The sequence below is a fragment of the Leptodactylus fuscus genome, chromosome 11 (assembly GCF_031893055.1).
Source record: "Leptodactylus fuscus isolate aLepFus1 chromosome 11, aLepFus1.hap2, whole genome shotgun sequence".
Taxonomy (NCBI): domain Eukaryota; kingdom Metazoa; phylum Chordata; class Amphibia; order Anura; family Leptodactylidae; genus Leptodactylus; species Leptodactylus fuscus.
In genome coordinates this window covers 12778828-12799988 of record NC_134275.1, presented here as the reverse complement: position 1 = coordinate 12799988, position 21161 = coordinate 12778828, and the positions used below count along the sequence as shown (strand labels likewise).

At 49.7% G+C, this 21161-nt stretch overlaps 1 protein-coding gene and 1 long non-coding RNA gene across 10 annotated transcripts in view; one reads left to right on the top strand and one right to left on the bottom strand.

Moving 5' to 3' along the window:
• The window catches only part of DAB2IP (DAB2 interacting protein), a 108587-nt gene that overhangs the window by 51094 nt on the left and 36332 nt on the right, over positions 1 to 21161 (bottom strand). For 5 of the 7 annotated variants that reach the window (XM_075260699.1, XM_075260696.1, XM_075260694.1 and 2 more), the window contains exon 1: positions 16210 to 16461. The exons of the other annotated variants lie outside the window; for them this stretch is intronic. The gene's annotated coding sequence lies outside the window, so the exon portion shown is untranslated. Of the gene's footprint in view, positions 1 to 16209; positions 16462 to 21161 lie in introns of those variants that run through there. 7 annotated transcript variants of the gene reach the window in all.
• LOC142184102 (uncharacterized) lies at positions 18804 to 20597 on the top strand. Of its 3 annotated transcripts, XR_012711797.1 has the most exons (5): positions 18804 to 18848; positions 19194 to 19212; positions 19418 to 19777; positions 20323 to 20341; positions 20547 to 20597. It is a non-coding gene; the product is annotated as an uncharacterized LOC142184102 (long non-coding RNA). The 3 variants fall into 3 exon arrangements; XR_012711798.1 differs by lacking the exons at positions 20323 to 20341; positions 20547 to 20597 and adding an exon at positions 19881 to 19931; XR_012711796.1 differs by lacking the exons at positions 20323 to 20341; positions 20547 to 20597 and having other exon boundaries at positions 19418 to 19872.

The window sequence follows — 21161 nt, the reverse complement described above, 5'->3', positions numbered from 1 at the left end:
ACCGGTGCCCGGCCCCTTTCCCTCCTGTCAATTATAACCCTACGGCTTCTCCTCCTTGGAAGTCATAAGTCTGTGCTTTTAGTTGACTAAAATATCCTCCTCATGCTCACGGGGAGGAGGGTGCTCAGCGCGCGTCTCCCTCACTCACATGATCATACACCACCAATATCAGGTTGCCCTGGGCGCAGGACGCTCGCTGCAGGTATGGCTCTAGAGAACAGATGCGGTGCTGGCCTGGGCCTCATCTGGTTAATGTAGTGGTGTCCTCCGCTGCTGCTGGGTGACATTTCCCTTGACGTCCCCCTCTCCCCCCACTCGTTAGACTCCGCTTCCTTATGATACCCAACATTCTTCAATATATTCTGCGTTACAAGGGTGAGGTACACGCGACTCGAATGATGTGAATTTAGGACAATGGCAGCCAAAGTCACTGACAGAAAGAAAACACAACAACATCTCCATCACCGCAATCCTACAAAAACAGGCAACTAAATTACCGTGACCTTCCTGTACATGGAAAACGTCCGCTCTGCCGCGGGACGGTGCGAAATGCCACTTAAAGGAAATATTTACGACTTTATAGCCATCACCTCACAACACGCAGCGATTTCAGTCACAACTACATGTGATGCCCAGAAGAGCCGTTGATTATACTCAGCATTATGGAGTCTGTCATTAACCTTTACAAACAAGTCGTGCAATTCCCCTGAGGGCGACATCATGGGCCGCAGCGGACGGGCACGGCGCAAAGCACAAGAGAACTAGAGACCCAGCCTAATAGGTATCCAGCAAGGAAGGTGTTAAATCCTGCAGCTGCCGGGAGATTGGGCAGGGGACAGCGCTGCATGGGCCACGGACATCAACCAGGCCCCAGTGGTCATTACTGACCACAGGGGGCGCTCTCCTGCTCACCAATATCTATCATTACTGAACACAGGGGGCGCTGTCCTGCCACCTTCTCCCTAATATCGGTCAGTAATGCAGGGCGAGGGGCTGATATTATACACTGGGGGGTGTTGGGGGCTGATATTATACACTGGGGGGTGTTGGGTTGGACACTGAAGTTGAGGGGCTGATATTATACAGCCGGCGCAAACAAGACTAATGAAACATGGGATTGAGTGGTTAAGCGCTGGGCACAAGTGGGAGCACCGTACAGGTATTCAGGAGTCACATGTCTCAATGACTCGGCCACAATGTGTCAGGATGTAAATAAGTGCAAATGTTCCTCCAGAGCTGCGCTCTTCATTCTGGCTTATGTTATCCTACAGGAATGTTCCCCGCCCTGCACTGATAGAGACGGCCAATGAGCTGCACACAAGCACATGGCGAGCAGGGAGGGCCCCTGAAGGGTTAATACATATGGGAATATAAGCCCACTAGTAGTGATAGTCTGCAGCGAAATATGGCTGCCCCAGACACTGATCTCACCCCAAAATAGATTTTATATATCTATCTATACAGGGCCTTGCACAGGTCTTCACAACCTCGACCTTAGTCACAGCCACAAACTTCAATGTATTTTCTAGAGATTTTCAGTATCAGATAATAATGCTGGAAGGTTCTCACATTGTAATCCAATAAACAAACGACAAGTCAGGTGCAAAAATCTTCACCCCCTAAATACAATCCACATAATTGTCTCCAGAAGTCACTGAATGAGTTAATAGATTAGTCTGTGTGCAATGTAGTTTCAGTATGTATATATATATATATATATATATATATATATATATATATATATACACACACACACACATACTGTATATATATATATATATATATATATATATATATTTATTTTTTTTTTTTATTTATTTACATACACACACACACCTGTTCTGTGGAGGCCTCAGTGGTTTATTAGAGGACACTAGTGAACAAACAGCATCATGAAAACCAAGGAACTCACCAGACAGCTCAGTGATAAAGTTGTGGAGAAGTGTAAAGCAGGGTCAGGTTATAAGAATATCTCACGAGGAGCCTTGTCCAGTGAATGGTTTAGATCACACAATATTCCGGGGTTAGAACGGCCCCGTTACAGGCCAGACCTAAATCCCACTGACATTACTGATCACAAACGCTCCATCCAATCTGACTACAAAGAAGGGGCCGAAATCTCATCTCTAGAGGGGCAAAGACCAAGCCCAAAAGACTTGTAGATGGGATTGTAGCCAAAGTATTGGGACAGGGGGTGAAGAGTTTTACAAGGCCCTGTATACACACATGACCTGATAGGATGTACGGGAAGATATCTGTACAATCCATGGATGGCACCTTACAATAAGAATGTCCTGACAACCAGCCGTAGCTCTTGTGTGAGCAGTTGTCAGAGGTTGTTTTCGCCTCCTCTCGCCTCCGCCTGCTTGCACTGGGAGATCAGCAAACAATGAGCCATAAATCCAGCAGGACTTCCGGTGTACACAAGAGCCGTCCAGGCAGGAGGGAAAACAATCTACAGGCGAGCCATAACAGCCAGCACAACCATATAGTCAGACATAGGTCTGTATGGATACCATGCCATGGGTCAGAGATTGGGCCCCTATAGGGCGGCATGCACATGCTCAGGGCCGTTATTTAACATTAAAACCATAACCAAAAGTGGATTGGAAGAGACGATGTGTAACAGGGTGTGAACAGGGACATACTTCCTCCCCCGTGGCCACTGTAATGGCTTCTCATTGTAGGAAACAAGAAGGGCAATGCATATTGTGGGCCTGCGGAAAGCTGGGTGTCTGGTCACCCTCCCCCAGGCTGTGGCTCAGCGCCATGATACATTAACATGATAGTGATGGCATCTGCAGGCTGGCCCCCAGCCCAGGACCTTCCATACATTGCACATTATGTAGGAGCCAGCGCCTGTCTAGGAAGGAAGCGGCGGCGGCAGCATAATGTAACACCCCAAATACGGGGCCCAGCAGCCTCCCCCACCTGTCTCATGGCTGACAGCAGGTGCAGGGTATGAGACAGTCATGGAGCCCACATATTACCATCCCCCAACATCAAATGTCCCTCCAAAAAAGCCTCCAGCCGGGTGCCATTCCTGGCCGCATCCTAAATAGATGGAACGAGAGGCCTGGACGGCAGAGCAGATGCACACGGTGCTATTGGCCCTATTCACATTGACAGTTCTCACATAGCAAGTCCCAACAAATCCAGATCAGGGCAAAGGGGTTAAATTAACACTACGTTCTCTGGATTGGCTTCATTTAGCTTTCAGCATGATTCCAGATTCAGTAATTAAATAGTTAATGATTAAAAATGACATCTATATATCCACATGCAGGAGAGAACGCGTCCTAAGAGGATACTGTGATCAGGAGAGCGCCCCCCGGGATGGAGAGCGCGCCCTACACAATATCCTCCACATCTCATACATTCACTCTCCACTTCCCAGACCTCAGAAATCTGTCATTAGAAATAAGCACAGAGAGGAATTACAGCGCAGGCCGCAGCGGCGAGGTCAGCAGACACGATTTATCCTATTATATCAGAAAATACTGCCGCACTAAAACCTGCTGACACTGCACAGTCTGTGCAAGGACCAAAGCTTAGAAAATATCTGGGGAAAAAAGCTGCAGGAAACCGCACAAGAGGCGCAATGGTGAAAATGGAGGCACAACACATAGAGGGGACTCTGAGCCAAACTGACTACAGCCACCTCCCTTCCCCAGCATGGCCGATAACAGATAGTAATAGATTGTATTCCCCTGTCCTACAGTCGGCCTCTCCTGACATGGCTGATAACAGATAGTAATAGATTGTATTCTCCTGTCCTACAGTCGTCCTCTCCTCTCCTGACATGGCTGATAACAGATAGTAATAGATTGTATTCCCCTGTCCTACAGTCGGCCCCTCCTGATATGGCTGATAACAGATAGTAATAGATTGTAGTCGCCAGTCCTACAGTCGGCCTCTCCTCTCCGGACATGGCTGATAACAGATAGTAATAGATTGTAGTCACCTTTCCTACAGTCGGCCTCTCCTGACATGGCTGATAACAGATAGTAATAGATTGTATTCCCCTGTCCTACAGTCGGCCTCTCCTGACATGGCTGATAACAGATAGTAATAGATTGTATTCCCCTGTCCTACAGTCGGCCTCTCCTGACATGGCTGATAACAGATAGTAATAGATTGTAGTCACCTTTCCTACAGTTGGCCTCTCCTCTCCTGACATGGCTGATAACAGATAGTAATAGATTGTAGTCGCCTGTCCTACAGTCGGCCCCTCCTGATATGGCTGATAACAGATAGTAATAGATTGTAGTCGCCAGTCCTACAGTCGGCCTCTCCTGATATGGCTGATAACAGATAGTAATAAATTGTAGTCGCCAGTCCTACAGTCGGCCTCTCCTGATATGGCTGATAACAGATAGTAATAGATTGTATTTCCCTGTCCTACAGTCGGCCTCTCCTCTCCTGATATGGCTGATAACAGATAGTAATAGATTGTATTCCCCTGTCCTACAGTCGGCCTCTCCTCTCCTGATATGGCTGATAACAGATAGTAATAGATTGTATTCCCCTGTCCTACAGTCGGCCTCTCCTCTCCTGACATGGCTGATAACAGATAGTAATAGATTGTAGTCGCCTGTCCTACAGTCGGCCCCTCCTGATATGGCTGATAACAGATAGTAATAGATTGTAGTCGCCAGTCCTACAGTCGGCCTCTCCTGATATGGCTGATAACAGATAGTAATAGATTGTAGTCGCCAGTCCTACAGTCGGCCTCTCCTGATATGGCTGATAACAGATAGTAATAGATTGTATTCCCCTGTCCTACAGTCGGCCTCTCCTCTCCTGATATGGCTGATAACAGATAGTAATAGATTGTATTCCCCTGTCCTACAGTCGGCCTCTCCTCTCCTGATATGGCTGATAACAGATAGTAATAGATTGTATTCCCCTGTCCTACAGTCGGCCCCTCCTGACATGGCTGATAACAGATAGTAATAGATTGTATTCCCCTGTCCTACAGTTGGCCTCTCCTCTCCTGACATGGCTGATAACAGATAGTAATAGATTGTATTCCCCTGTCCTACAGTCGGCCTCTCCTCTCCTGATATGGCTGATAACAGATAATAATAGATTGTATTCCCCTGTCCTACAGTCGGCCTCTCCTGACATGGCTGATAACAGATAGTAATAGATTGTATTCCCCTGTCCTACAGTTGGCCTCTCCTCTCCTGACATGGCTGATAACAGATAGTAATAGATTGTATTCCCCTGTCCTACAGTCGGCCTCTCCTCTCCTGACATGGCTGATAACAGATAGTAATAGATTGTAGTCGCCTGTCCTACAGTCGGCCCCTCCTGATATGGCTGATAACAGATAGTAATAGATTGTATTCCCCTGTCCTACAGTCGGCCTCTCCTGACATGGCTGATAACAGATAGTAATAGATTGTATTCCCCTGTCCTACAGTCGGCCTCTCCTGATATGGCTGATAACAGATAGTAATAGATTGTAGTCGCCAGTCCTACAGTCGGCCTCTCCTGATATGGCTGATAACAGATAGTAATAGATTGTAGTCGCCAGTCCTACAGTCGGCCTCTCCTGATATGGCTGATAACAGATAGTAATAGATTGTAGTCGCCAGTCCTACAGTCGGCCTCTCCTGATATGGCTGATAACAGATAGTAATAGATTGTAGTCGCCAGTCCTACAGTCGGCCTCTCCTGATATGGCTGATAACAGATAGTAATAGATTGTAGTCGCCAGTCCTACAGTCGGCCTCTCCTGATATGGCTGACAACAGAGAGCTCTGGAGTGATGCAGCTGCTGTAGACCTGCTGTTGCCTAGTTACTGGAGCTCCCGCAGGAGTTGCAGTCGCAGACTTGGCGCTCGGGGACTGTTTATCAGGATTGTTGAGCCTGGGATACAGAACAACACGGTGATGGTGACTTGTTGTGTGTGTGTGGGGGGGGGGGAGGGGTTAGGCTGATGTTATGGGGCGCAGCACCTCACACCGCTCATCAGCATCTCATTTACCGCTTCCAAAATCCTAACTGTAATGACTATGGGGGCACAAACTTTGTACACAGCAGGACAGGGGGCAGGTAACCTCGGGGGAGGTATCAGGACGTATTCACACACTGCACTGCTCTGTACCTGTACAGCAGGTGGACTGGCCTGCAGTGGGTACCTCTTTGTATATAATTGCTGGGCTGCGTCTTTTGCTGTCACACATTCTGGCTGGCAGATGGAGGGCGCCCCTAGTGGACAGAGCTGGACAATGAATGCTGCCTCTTGCGGCTGTTTCCAGTGACAAGTGCTTGGGGCGGGGGGTGATATCAGGGGTACTGCGGGGAAACGTCAAGCGTGACAGTGGTGACAGTAACAAGGGGACGTCCTCTACACCTAGACCGGTGACAGTGACAAGGGGACGTCCTCTACACCTAGACCAGTGACAAGGGGACGTCCTTTACACTTAGACCAGTGACAGTGACAAAGGGACATCTTCTACACCTAGACCAGTGACAAGGGGACATCCTCTACACCTAGACCGGTGACAGTGACAAGGGGACATCCTCTACACCTAGACCGGTGACAGTGACAAGGGGACGTCCTCTACACCTAGGCCAGTACGAAGGGAACATCCTATACGTCTGGCGGTGAAAAAGTTTCAACAGCAACATAGAAGGGGATTCTTTACATCAAGAACATTGAAGCTATGGAGGTCACTACCTCAGGAAGTGATGACGGTGGATCCATTGAGGAAAACAATATTACAGGTTATAGATTCTAGTAGATTCTAGATTATAAAAACACGTTGATCCAGGGTTTTTATACTGACTGCTAGATTGGAGTCGGGAAGGAATTTTTTTCCCCTGAAATGGGGCAATTGGCTGGAGCCTCATGGGGGTTTTTGCCTTCCCCTGGATCAACACTGTAAGGGGGCATTCACACGGAGTAACGCCGGGTGTGTATCACAGCCGTACACGCCGGCATTACGGCAGACTGCCGAACACTTCCCATTCACTTCAATGGGAGCGCTCGTAACAGCGGCGTTTACGAGCGCTCCCATTGAAGTGAATGGGAAGTGTTCGGCAGTCTGCCGTAATGCCGGCGTGTACGGCTGTGATACACGCCCGGCGTTACTCCGTGTGATTACCCCCTAAGGGATTGTAGGCACTGTTCCCAATAGCGTGTGCGCGTGGGCGGCCGCTCACCTATTGCAGCCGCCCCGCTCAGCCAGAATTAATGCCCGCGCACTCAACTCAGATCTGCGTCCGGAGGATGCAGATCTGAGTTGAATACAGACGCAACTAAAGCAAGGAGCTGTCACAGCTCAGCTCCTTGCTTTGCCGCTGCATTCCGGCTAGTCGCTGTGTAGACGCAATGTGATGACATCACATCGCGCCTACAACTGTGTGCGAGAGAGAGAGGCTCGGAGAGAGCGAGGAGAAGGTAAGTTTAATGTGTACACTGAGGCGGAACGTGAAACTGGGGGCAGAGATGGGGGGATATGAATCTGGGGGGCAGAGATGGGAGCACATGAATCTGGAGGGCAGAGATTGGGGGACATGAATCTGGAGGGCAGAGATGGGGGGACATGAATCTGGAGGGCAGAGATGGGGGGACATGAATCTGGAGGGCAGAGATGGGGGGACATGAATCTGGAGGGCAGAGATGGGGGGACATGAATCTGGAGGGCAGAGATGGGGGACATGAATCTGGAGGGCAGAGATGGGGGGACATGAATCTGGGGGGCAGAGATGGAGGGGACATGAAACTAGGGGCAGAGATGGAGAGGGGACATGAAACTGGGGTCAGATGAAGGGTGTATATGAAACTGGGGGAGAGATAGAGGGAGGACATATAATTTACAGGTGACTGTAGGAGGATTATACTGTGTGGGAGCACGTGAAAAATGAATAAGAATGGGCGGAGTCAACATAAAAGTAGGCGGAGCTAAAATTGCCAGGGCGCACTGCGCGCGCCGCACATTTTGTCCCTCTTTCCAAAAGTTGGGAGGTATGCACTCAGGAGGACAGGCAGCAACCAACGGTTGTTTAATATGGCACCTGCCATATTGCTGTCTGTTCCCCTGAGTGCCGGGTCGGCCCGTCACTTTCCTCAGCACCAATCTGTGTGTGGGGGAGGGGTGACTAAGGAAGGATCATTATACTATCTATACACTAGATTAGCGGTTTCTTCTTTACTACTGGTGGTACTGTTTGGCCATCAGGTCGCCCATCATTGACGGAGCCTTGCCCAGCTCACTAGCTGTTCCATTCAGCAGCTTCCAGGGCTTAGAGGGAACATTGATTGTAGGGTTATAGGTTGGACTTGATGGACTGAAGTCTTCATCCAACCTCATCTACAATGTAAGTATATAACTAGGACATCAGGGGACAGATAGACAGCTATCCTGGCTCATCTCTACCAGTAGAGGGGGCTGTCCTTACAGAGATACGTCCAGAACTCACAGGTGAAATCTGATATATTCCAGGCAATATCAGCCATCATATCAAAGAGGGAACCAGCATGGCGTATACAACGTGACCAGCTGTCACCAAACAAAGAGGAAGATGAGACGCATGGACTATCAAACCACCATCCCCCATGGACTATTAAACCCCCCACCCAAACACCACTAAGCCCCTCCCCATCACCTGTCTACCCCATACCCACACGCCCCAAACATGAACGACGAGATCCTAAGGACACTCAAACCCCCAACCTCCTTTTTGCTTTGGCAACACCAAATGTCTTATTCTTTGGTAACACTAATAAAGCTCATTTGTATCTTGTACAGCGCAGTGCACACAGTGACATCCAGCAACTTCCTGACATAGCCTGCCTGACTACCCCTGTACAGTTACAGTGCTGACAACTATGGATGACAAAAAATAAGCCCAAATGAACTGAGAGCATTCATCTGCCCATTCCCTTCATGAATGAAATAGTCATGTCAGCGTAAGACCGGAGAGCGCAGTGATGTCATCACCAACTGACCTGCAGAAAAATGGCTTCCTGTCAGGCCACACATAGACAGCATCAGAAAGAATAGGAAATGTAACACCCCTCATGTCCCAGAGGAGGCGCTCCAGGTAAACAACAAAAATCACATCTGCAATCACTTAACTAGTCACTGACACCAGCATCCTCCTGTGACTCAGTCCCTGAGGATTTGGGAGAAGACGAGACCCCAAGGAGATCACAGATCAACTTCTCCAAACAGTCCTCTACTCACCACAGCCCCTCTACTGCTCCCTGTTATCAGCCATGTCAGGAGAGGCTGACTGTAGGACAGGGGAATACAATCTATTACTATCTGTTATCAGCCATGTCAGGAGAGGAGAGGCCGACTGTAGGAAAGGTGACTACAATCTATTACTATCTGTTATCAGCCATGTCAGGAGAGGCCGACTGTAGGACAGGGGAATACAATCTATTACTATCTGTTATCAGCCATGTCAGGAGAGGCCGACTGTAGGACAGGGGAATACAATCTATTACTATCTGTTATCAGCCATGTCAGGAGAGGCCGACTGTAGGAAAGGTGACTACAATCTATTACTATCTGTTATCAGCCATGTCCGGAGAGGCCGACTGTAGGACAGGGGAATACAATCTATTACTATCTGTTATCAGCCATATCAGGAGAAAAGAGGCCGACTGTAGGAAAGGTGACTACAATCTATTACTATCTGTTATCAGCCATGTCAGGAGAGGCCAACTGTAGGACAGGGGAATACAATCTATTACTATCTGTTATCAGCCATGTCAGGAGAGGCCGACTGTAGGACAGGGGAATACAATCTATTACTATCTGTTATCAGCCATGTCAGGAGAGGCTGACTGTAGGACAGGGGAATACAATCTATTACTATCTGTTATCAGCCATGTCCGGAGAGGCCGACTGTAGGACAGGGGAATACAACCTATTACTATCTGTTATCAGCCATGTCAGGAGAGGCCAACTGTAGGACAGGGGAATACAATCTATTACTATCTGTTATCAGCCATGTCAGGAGAAAAGAGGCCGACTGTAGGAAAGGTGACTACAATCTATTACTATCTGTTATCAGCCATGTCAGGAGAGGCCGACTGTAGGACAGGGGAATAAAATCTATTACTATCTGTTATCAGCCATGTCAGGAGAGGCCGACTGTAGGACAGGTGACTACAATCTATTACTATCTGTTATCAGCCATGTCAGGAGAGGCCGACTGTAGGACCGGGGAATACAATCTATTACTATCTGTTATCAGCCATGTCAGGAGAGGAGAGGCCGACTGTAGGACAGGGGAATACAATCTATTGCTATCTGTTATCAGCCATGTCAGGAGAGGCCGACTGTAGGGCAGGGGAATACAATCTATTGCACACACATCCAGGGCTCGGCCTCCAGAGACATTTACGCCCTTACTATATGCGGAACTGGTATCAACCTCTCTTCTGTTCTCCGAGGGTAACTGGCCCTTGAAAAATAAATAAAAATAAATAAATACAAAAACAGTAATTGTAGAAGACGAACAGAGGATGGCCAGCAGGTGAAGGGTTAAGCTGTAACTTACACCTTTTCCTTGCTAGCAGCAATGATTTCTCCATGTGAAATCCATGTCCTGGGGCTATGCACACTCCTGACTCAGTAGAGACATGTTCATGTTCCAATGTGCACAGCTATGCAAACAATGTCATGACAAAGAGGCAGGATGGTGAGTCAGGCGCCATCAGCACAGCGCCACCTCCAGCCAGTAAACCCAGGCAACGTCAGCTGTGCCTCACACCCAAGAGAATCACATCCATCAGTCCTCCAGCTCCTCACAGCACATGCATCCCCTTCACACAGACCCGAGAACAACAAGTAGCTTTGCACCACATTTGTGTCGTACGTCAGATTTCACAATTGCATGACTGCCACAACCTCCCAGTTTGGACCAGTATCTGTTCTCATTCATGATATGCTGGTTCTGGTGACACTAACCTATCTATCTGCAGTACTGGGGTGATATGCTGGTTCTGGTGACACTAACCTATCTATCTGCAGTACTGGGGTGATATGCTGGTTCTGGTGACACTAACCTATTTATCTGCAGGACAGGGGTGATTTGCTGGTTCTAGTGACAGTAACCTATGTATCTGCAGGGCTGGAGTGATATGCTGGTTCTGGTGACAGTAACCTATTTATCTGCAGGACAGGGGTGATATGCTGGGTCTGGTGACAGTAACCTATCTATCTGCAGGACAGGGGTGATATGCTGGTTCTAGTGACAGTAACCTATCTATCTGCAGGACTGGGGTGATATGCTGGTTCTAGTGACAGTAACCTATCTATCTGCAGGGCTGGGGTGATATGCTGGTTCTAGTGACAGTAACCTATCTATCTGCAGGGCTGGGGTGATATGCTGGTTCTAGTGACAGTAACCTATCTATCTGCAGGACTGGGGTGAAATAGAGGTATATACAGGATCTCTGTGGTATCCTGCTCACTCGTAGGTTGGGGACGTCCCAAATGTTCCTATAAATGGTGGATTGGTGATAAATCTGGTGGCCGGGCAGGACCAGGAAGTGTTTTAATCTGTTGGAGACATTCCTGGGGGAGCTTGGGGGGGGTGAGCATTATCCTGCTGGTACCAGTTGTACGTCCGTCCATGAGCGGTAACACTTGAGGCAGTGTCAGGATGTCTTGTACATATCACTGAGCTGTTAGTGTCCTTCTATCACTACTAAGGGTGACCATAGGGCTGACCAAAATCAAAATCCTAATTAATTGGGTATTTTACCTCAACTACGATTAATGACGATAGCTTAGGCCACACCCCTTTTACCGTGTTGGGTGAACCTCGTGAGATTTGTCCGAACTGAAACTGTTATTTTGGTGTGGGGTCTCTTCAGACTCTAGAATAGAATGATTGAAGGCCTCAGGGAAGTTATCAAACATAAAAAAGACCCCCAAAACACAGTGTTACTCACCTTTCCTGTCCTCCAATGGGACTTCCTGCTGTCTTCAGCACTTCTGACTGATGTCAGAGACCCCTGAGATTGGGTGTCATCGTCACGTGGCCTTTTGATGCACAGACACAAGCGCCGCAACACCTTGTCAGATCAGTCACTGACTACAGGCATAAGTGCCTAAGAGAAGTGGAATCTGCACCGACTCCAAAGAAAGGAAAGGAACGCTAGTTTGAAGTTTCCTCAACCCCCAAGGACCTCTAATCAGTATAGTCTGGGATCTGAAGAGACCGCTCGGTGTAACTGTAGTTTCGGTTCAGACATGTTCCATCTAAACAAAACTGCAGGTATTGTAATAACCAATGTGAACAGAATCACATGGGCTAATCACCCAGGACTAGGTGACCGACTGCCCTATGTGATAGCCCCCACATCATTACACCAGCAGGGGGCAGTGTGTCCTGTACATATCACTACTAGGGGGGACCGACTGTCCTATGTGATGGCCCCCACATCACCACACCAGCAGGGGGCAGTGTGTCCTGTACATATCACTACTAGGGGGGACCGACTGCCCTATGTGATGTTCTCACATCATCACACCAGCAGGGGGCTGTGTGTCCTGTACATATCACTACTAGGGGGGACCGACTGTCCTATGTGATGTTCTCACATCATCACACCAGCAGGGAGCTGTGTGTCCTGTACATATCACTACTAGGGGTGACCGACTGCCCTATGTGATAGCCCCCACATCATCACCCTAGTAGGGGGTTGTGTGTCCTGTACATAACACTACTAGGGGAACCGACAGTCCTATGTGATGGCCCCCACATCATCACCCTAGCAGGGGGCTGTGTGTCCTGTACATATCACTACTAGGGGGGACCGACTGTCCTATGTGATGTTCTCACATCCTCACACCAGCAGGGGGCAGTGTGTCCTGTACATATCACTACTAGGGGGGACTGACTGACCTATGTGATGGCCCCCCACATCATCACACCAGCATGGGAGCAGTGTGTCCAGTACATATCACTACTAGAGGGGACCGACTGCCCTATGTGATGTTCTCACATCCTCACACCAGCAGGGGGCTGTGTGTCCTGTACATATCACTACTAGGGGGGACCGACTGCCCTATGTGATGTTCTCACATCATCACACCAGCAGGGGTCTGTGTGTCCTGTACATATCACTACTAGGGGGACCGACTGTCCTATGTGATGGCCCCCACATCACCACACCAGCATGGGGGCAGTGTGTCCTGTACATATCACTACTAGGGGGACCGACTGTCCTATGTGATGTTCTCACATCCTCACACCAGCAGGGGGCAGTGTGTCCTGTACATATCACTACTAGGGGGGACCGACTGTCCTATGTGATGGCCCCCACATCATCACCCTAGCAGGGGACAGTGTGTCCTGTACATAACACTACTAGGGAGGACCGACTGTCCTATGTGATGGCCCCCACATCATCACCCTAGCAGGGGACAGTGTGTCCTGTACATAACACTACTAGGGGGACCGACTGTCCTATGTGATGGCCCCCACATCATCACACCAGCATGGGGGCAGTGTGTCCTGTACATATCACTACTAGGGGGACCGACTGTCCTATGTGATGGCCCCCACATCATCACCCTAGCAGGGGACAGTGTGTCCTGTACATAACACTACTAGGGAGGACCGACTGTCCTATGTGATGGCCCCCACATCATCACCCTAGCAGGGGACAGTGTGTCCTGTACATAACACTACTAGGGGGACCGACTGTCCTATGTGATGGCCCCCACATCATCACACCAGCATGGGGGCAGTGTGTCCTGTACATATCACTACTAGGGGGACCGACTGTCCTATGTGATGGCCCCCACATCATCACCCTAGCAGGGGACAGTGTGTCCTGTACATAACACTACTAGGGGGACCGACTGTCCTATGTGATGGCCCCCACATCATCACACCAGCATGGGGGCAGTGTGTCCTGTACATATCACTACTAGGGGGACCGACTGTCCTATGTGATGGCCCCCACATCATCACCCTAGCAGGGGACAGTGTGTCCTGTACATAACACTACTAGGGAGGACCGACTGTCCTATGTGATGGCCCCCACATCATCACCCTAGCAGGGGACAGTGTGTCCTGTACATAACACTACTAGGGGGACCGACTGTCCTATGTGATGGCCCCCACATCATCACACCAGCATGGGGGCAGTGTGTCCTGTACATATCACTACTAGGGGGACCGACTGTCCTATGTGATGGCCCCCACATCATCACCCTAGCAGGGGGCAGTGTGTCCTGTACATAACACTACTAGGGGGTACTGACTGTCCTATGTGATGGCCCCCACATCATCACCCTAGCAGGGGGCAGTGTGTCACTCCATAGGCAGGACTGAAGTGCTCACCACAAGGCCTCCATACTCCAATCTGACCGTCATCATATCCCAGACAGATCCTGGATCTATCACTATAGAGGATACAGAGACAGTCTGTACAGTCCAGGGTTATTCTATATAACATCACTGCAGATGAAGGAGACGGTGACCAGTTGACAATGGCGCTACATGTAATGGGAAGTGGAACGGGGGATGTAATAAAGGTGACGTCTGTGTCTGGATGGTGGACTGCTCCTACTTGGTGGATCATACCATCTCTGCTACTGGTAGTCTGTCTGGGTGTGCTCTTCACCATGTGTGTGCCCTCACGTAACCGCTGCCCCAAACATCTCCTTAACAGTGAAGTCAGAACGATCTAAATGGCGACAATTCCTGGAAAGGCGCCTCCTCTTCCTCTAAGGACAATGGGCAAAATGTCACAGGGAGTCTTCACACGGAGTAAACGCGCGCGTATTTTTGCAAAATACACGTGTAAATATAAGACTCCCATTGACTTCAATGATATTTTTTACATGTGTAAAAATACACCTGTAAAATGTCATTGAAGTCAATGGGAGTCTTAGTTTTACACGTGTATTTTGCAAGAATACACGCGCATTTACTCCGTGTGAAGGCTCCCAGGGTGTTGTAGAGACATGTTTAGTATGACCTCTCACCAAGAGGCACACTACCCAAAAGGAGTAACGGTTTTCAGCCCTCATCGTGAGGCCCAGTGTCTGATCAGACCATATACCTACAGGGCTAGGTGACAGGTATTTGTACCTATAGGTACATTATATAAAGGATTATTATCTTATATGTATAGGGAGCGGGTATTCTAACCTTACACTACATCCTGCAGACTAGACCCCAAGCGCCTCTGACCAATCACAACCCAGGTCTCAAGACAGTACAGTGACAGGAGAGTAAAGAGGGTGCGGGCGTCAGAAGGAATGGGGGTGACAGGAAATAGCTAAACAAGTCTGAGGGACAATACAGAATCAGGGTGACGGTATACAGGGGTGAGAGGGGGGGGACGGTATACAGAGGTGAGAGGGGGGGACGGTATACAGGGGTGACGGTATACAGAGGTGACACTGACAGTATACAGGGGTGAGGGGGACAGTATACAGGGGTGACGGTGACAGTATACAGGGGTGAGGGGGGGGACAGTATACAGGGGTGCCGATGACAGTATACAGGGGTGAGAGGAGGGGGCAGTATACAGGTGTGACAGTGACAGTATACAGGGGTGAGGGGGTGGACAGTATACAGGGGTGACGATGACAGTATACAGGGGTGGGGGGGGGGGACAGTATACAGGTGTGACGGTGACAGTATACAGGGGTGAGGGGGTGGACAGTATAAAGGGGTGATGATGACAGTATACAGGGGTGAGAGGGGGGGACAGTATACAGGGGTGACGGTGACAGTATACAGAGGTGACGGTATACAGGGGTGAGGGGGGGGGACAGTATACAGGGGTGACAGTATACAGGGGAGAGGGGGTGGACAGTATACAGGGGTGACGGTGACAGTATACAAGGGTGAGGGGGGGGACAGTATACAAGGGTGACGATGACAGTATACAGGGGTGACAGTATACAGGGGAGAGGGGGTGGACAGTATACAGGGGTGGGGGTGGGGAAACAGTACACAGGGGTGACGGTGACAGTATACAGAGGTGAGGGGGGGACAGTATACAGGGGTGACGGTATACAGGGGTGAGGGGGGGGGGACAGTATACAGGGGTGACGCTGACAGTATACAGAGGTGACGGTATACAGGGGAGAGGGGATGGACAGTATACAGGGGTGACAGTATACAGGGGTGAGGGGGGAACAGTATATAGAATTACTGTATCTCACACCGAAATACGCACAAATGTCTAACCACTCATCACTTACCCGGTACCGGCCCCGGTCAGGGCTCCTCAGTGTCTGCACTATACACGGTATCCTATCCGGTGCCGGCCCCGCACTATATACGGTATTCTCTCCGGTGCCGGCCCCGCACTATACACGATATCCTTTCCGGTGCCGGCCCCGCACTATACACGGTATTCTCTCCGGTGCCGGCCCCGCACTATACACGGTATCCTTTCCGGTACCGGCCCCGGTCAGGGCTCCTCAGTGTCCGCACATCCCGGCCGTGTTACAGTGACTGGGAGGAGGCGGGACGTGTGGAAAGGGCGGAGCCTCCCTGTATCCCCGCCTCCCGCCGCTTATCGTGTAGAATCCGCCTCCCGCGTTTTCTGTGAGGAGAGAGATTGGAGCTGGAGAGTAACTTGGCGGCGGAGACCGGAGGGGGAACTAAGGGAGGATGAGAGTGACCGGAGGCCCAGGACACTGCATGAGAATAGATACCGGGAGAGTGACCGGAGGCCCAGGACACTGCATGAGAATAGATATACCGGGAGAGTGACCGGAGACCCAGGACACTGCATGAGAATAGATACCGAGAGAGTGACCGGAGGCCCAGGACACTGCATGAGAATAGATACCGGGAGAGTGACCGGAGGCCCAGGACACTGCATGAGAATAGATATACCGGGAGAGTGACCGGAGGCCCAGGACACTGCATGAGAATAGATACCGGGAGAGTGACCGGAGGCCCAGGACACTGCATGAGAATAGATACCGGGAGAGTGACCGGAGGCCCAGGACACTGCATGAGAATAGATATACCGGGAGAGTGACCGGAGACCCAGGACACTGCATGAGAATAGATACCGAGAGAGTGACCGGAGGCCCAGGACACTGCATGAGAATAGATACCGGGAGAGTGACCGGAGGCCCAGGACACTGCATGAGAATAGATACCGAGAGAGTGACCGGAGGCCCAGGACACTGCATGAGAATAGATACCGGGAGAGTGACCGGAGGCCCAGGACACTGGATGAGAATAGATACCGAGAGAGTGACCGGAGGCCCAGGACACTGGATGAGAATAGATACCGAGAGAGTGACCGGAGGCCCAGGACACTGGATGAGAATAGATACCGGGAGAGTGACCGGAGACCCAGGACACTGCATGAGAATAGATACCGAGAGAGTGACCGGAGGCCCAGGACACTGCATGAGAATAGATACCGGGAGAGTGACCGGAGGCCCAGGACACTGCATGAGAATAGATACCGAGAGAGTGACCGGAGGCCCAGGACACTGCATGAGAATAGATACCGAGAGAGTGACCGGAGGCCCAGGACACTGGATGAGAATAGATACCGGGAGAGTGACCGGAGGCCCAGGACACTGGATGAGAATAGATACCGAGAGAGTGACCGGAGGCCCAGGACACTGGATGAGAATAGATACCGGGAGAGTGACCGGAGGCCCAGGACACTGCATGAGAATAGATACCGGGAGAGTGACCGGAGGCCCAGGACACTGCATGAGAATAGATACCGAGAGAGTGACCGGAGGCCCAGGACACTGGATGAGAATAGATACCGGGAGAGTGACCGGAGGCCCAGGACACTGCATGAGAATAGATACCGAGAGAGTGACCGGAGGCCCAGGACCCTGCATGAGAATGGTACAAGGAGAGTGACCGGAGGCCCAGGACACTGCATGAGAATGGTACAAGGAGAGTGACCGGAGGGGACAGGGGATGTTTTCCTATAGATGGCGAGGTGTATAACATCACCGGGTCGGTATATGGCATAATAATGAGAGGTCTATTCAACATTGAAATTGCAACACGAGGAGGGTGGCCTTGTAAGGATCTGTCACCGGAGATGCTGAGACCTGCAAAATTTTTACCCCCCCCCCAGCTCCAATTTGTGACATAGGGAGGTCTTAAAAGATTGAAACCTAAGTTTTTTGGCTCAAATTGGATTCAGTGCTGTGGGAAGATTATTTGATATTAATCGCTGTACCAATTATCACTACTTACACACTGAGGGGTACAGAATCCTTAACCTGAGAGACCTTGGTTTATCACTCAACAGATCACTATGTGCCTTGGCTGAGAAGTCGGTGCTGGTCAATTTTGTGTGTCCTGGTGGATGTGAGAATAACAATGGACTAGAGCGATAGCAATAGCTGCTGCAAGGTGATCTCTGTATGGGGGGATTGTCTGATTGGAAGAATTCTGTACATCAAGTGAAATCAGATGCCGCATCTCAAGTCTAGGGCGGCAAACCATCAGAAAGAGTTTACAGCAAATTGGGCTACGAGATGTTCAGCTTCCACTGACCTCACATTATTGGTCTTACAGGCTGTCATGGTGCACAGCAAGACATCAATGAAGGCTGGAGTGGAGGTTTATCCTCTACAGTGATGTGTCCTAGAATGGAGGTCTTTCCTGCAAAGTGAGGAGTCCTGGGATGGAGGCCTATCCTCTACAGTGATGTATCCTGCAATGGAGGTCTATCCTCTATAGTGATGTATCCTGGAATGGAGGTCTTTCTGCCACAATGAGGAGTCCTGGATTGGAGGTCTCTCCTTTATAGTGAGGGGTCCTGGAATGGAGGTCTATCCTCTACAGTGACGAGTACTGGAATGGAGGTCTATCCTCTATAGTGATGTGTCCTGGAATGGAGGTCTATCCTTTATAGTGATGTGTCCTGGAATGGAGATCTATCCCCTATAGTGAGGTGTCCTGGAATGGAGGTCTATCCTCTGTAGTGATGTGTCCTGGAATGGAGGTCTATCCCCTATAGTGAGGAGTCCTGGAATGGAGATCTATCCCCTATAATGAGGTGTCCTGTAATGGAGGTCTATCCTCTGTAGTGATGTGTCCTGGAATGGAGGTCTATCCCCTATAGTGAGGAGTCCTGGAATGGAGATCTATCCCCTATAGTGAGGTGTCCTGGAATGGAGGTCTATCCTCTGTAGTGATGAGTCCTGGATTGGAGGGCTCTCCTCTATGGAGTCCTGGAATGGAGGTCTATACTCTATAGTGATGTGTCCTGGAATGGAGATCTATCCCCTATAGTGAGGAGTCCTGGAATGGAGATCTATCCCCTATAGTGAGGTGTCCTGGAATGGAGGTCTATCCTCTGTAGTGATGAGTCCTGGATTGGAGGGCTCTCCTCTATGGAGTCCTGGAATGGAGGTCTATACTCTATAGTGATGTGTCCTGGAATGGAGATCTATCCCCTATAGTGAGGAGTCCTGGAATGGAGGTCTATCCTCTATAGTGATGTGTCCTGGAATGGAGGTCTATCCTCTATAGTGAGGAGTCCTGGAATGGAGGTCTATCCTCTGTAGTGATGAGTCCTGGATTGGAGGTCTCTCCTCTATAGTGATGTCCTGGAATGGAGGTCTATCCTCTATAGTGATGTGTCCTGGAATGGAGGTCTATCCTCTATAGTGATGTCCTGGAATGGAGGTCTATCCTCTACAGTGAGGAGTCCTGGAATGGAGGTCTATCCTCTATAGTGATGTATCCTGGAATGGAGGTCTATCCTCTATAGTGATGTCCTGGAATGGAGGTCTATCCTCTATAGTGATGTGTCCTGGAATGGAGGTCTATCCTCTATCGTGAGGAGTCCTGGAATGGAGGTCTATCCTCTGTAGTGATGTGTCCTGGATTGGAGGTCTCTCCTCTATAGTGATGTCCTGGAATGGAGGTCTATCCTCTATAGTGATGTCCTGGAATGGAGGTCTATCCTCTATAGTGATGTCCTGGAATGGAGGTCTATCCTCTATAGTGATGTCCTGGAATGGAGGTCTATCCTCTATAGTGATGTCCTGGAATGGAGGTCTATCCTCTATATTGATGTGTCCTGGAATGGAGGTCTATCCTCTGTAGTGATGTGTCCTGGAATGGAGGTCTATCCCCTATAGTGAGGAGTCCTGGAATGGAGATCTATCCCCTATAATGAGGTGTCCTGTAATGGAGGTCTATCCTCTGTAGTGATGTGTCCTGGAATGGAGGTCTATCCCCTATAGTGAGGAGTCCTGGAATGGAGATCTATCCCCTATAGTGAGGTGTCCTGGAATGGAGGTCTATCCTCTGTAGTGATGAGTCCTGGATTGGAGGGCTCTCCTCTATGGAGTCCTGGAATGGAGGTCTATACTCTATAGTGATGTGTCCTGGAATGGAGATCTATCCCCTATAGTGAGGAGTCCTGGAATGGAGATCTATCCCCTATAGTGAGGTGTCCTGGAATGGAGGTCTATCCTCTGTAGTGATGAGTCCTGGATTGGAGGGCTCTCCTCTATGGAGTCCTGGAATGGAGGTCTATACTCTATAGTGATGTGTCCTGGAATGGAGATCTATCCCCTATAGTGAGGAGTCCTGGAATGGAGGTCTATCCTCTATAGTGATGTGTCCTGGAATGGAGGTCTATCCTCTATAGTGAGGAGTCCTGGAATGGAGGTCTATCCTCTGTAGTGATGAGTCCTGGATTGGAGGTCTCTCCTCTATAGTGATGTCCTGGAATGGAGGTCTATCCTCTATAGTGATGTGTCCTGGAATGGAGGTCTATCCTCTATAGTGATGTCCTGGAATGGAGGTCTATCCTCTACAGTGAGGAGTCCTGGAATGGAGGTCTATCCTCTATAGTGATGTATCCTGGAATGGAGGTCTATCCTCTATAGTGATGTCCTGGAATGGAGGTCTATCCTCTATCGTGAGGAGTCCTGGAATGGAGGTCTATCCTCTGTAGTGATGTGTCCTGGATTGGAGGTCTCTCCTCTATAGTGATGTCCTGGAATGGAGGTCTATCCTCTATAGTTATGTGTCCTGGAATGGAGGTCTATCCTCTATAGTGATGTGTCCTGGAATGGAGGTCTATCCTCTATAGTGATGTCCTGGAATGGAGGTCTATCCTCTATAGTGATGTATCCTGGAATGGAGGTCTATACTCTATAGTGAGGAGTCCTGGAATGGAGGTCTATCCTCTATA